Source organism: Sinocyclocheilus rhinocerous, unplaced genomic scaffold, assembly GCF_001515625.1.
Source record: "Sinocyclocheilus rhinocerous isolate Xijiao unplaced genomic scaffold, SAMN03320098_v1.1 scaffold722, whole genome shotgun sequence".
Lineage (NCBI taxonomy): Eukaryota > Metazoa > Chordata > Actinopteri > Cypriniformes > Cyprinidae > Sinocyclocheilus > Sinocyclocheilus rhinocerous.
In genome coordinates, this window is record NW_015638934.1 from 880,343 (window position 1) to 880,696 (window position 354).

A 354-nucleotide genomic window follows, 5' to 3' on the forward strand; every position below is an offset into this window, starting at 1 on the left:
CCCCCCCAATAGCTAACCCCCTTTAACATCACCTAATCCATCTATAATGGCCCATCCAGCCATCCCAACAGCACCCCGCATCCGCAGGAGCCTTACCTAATTCCCACACTGCCGCAGCAGTCCCCGCTCCCGGAGCTGTCCCTAGCGTGAGCATGCCTCCGCTAATGGAGCAGGCCCCGACGCCCGCCATTCCCCCTCTTTTTTTTAATTTTATTTATTTTTTTCCTCCTTTTTCTTCCGTCCCCGGAACTGCCCAAGGGCGGCTACCTTTCCACTTCCCCTCGCTTGCTCTTCCTTCTCACTTTCTTCCGCCACGCCTCTACCCACCCCTCCGAACGCCCTCGCCTTGGAACC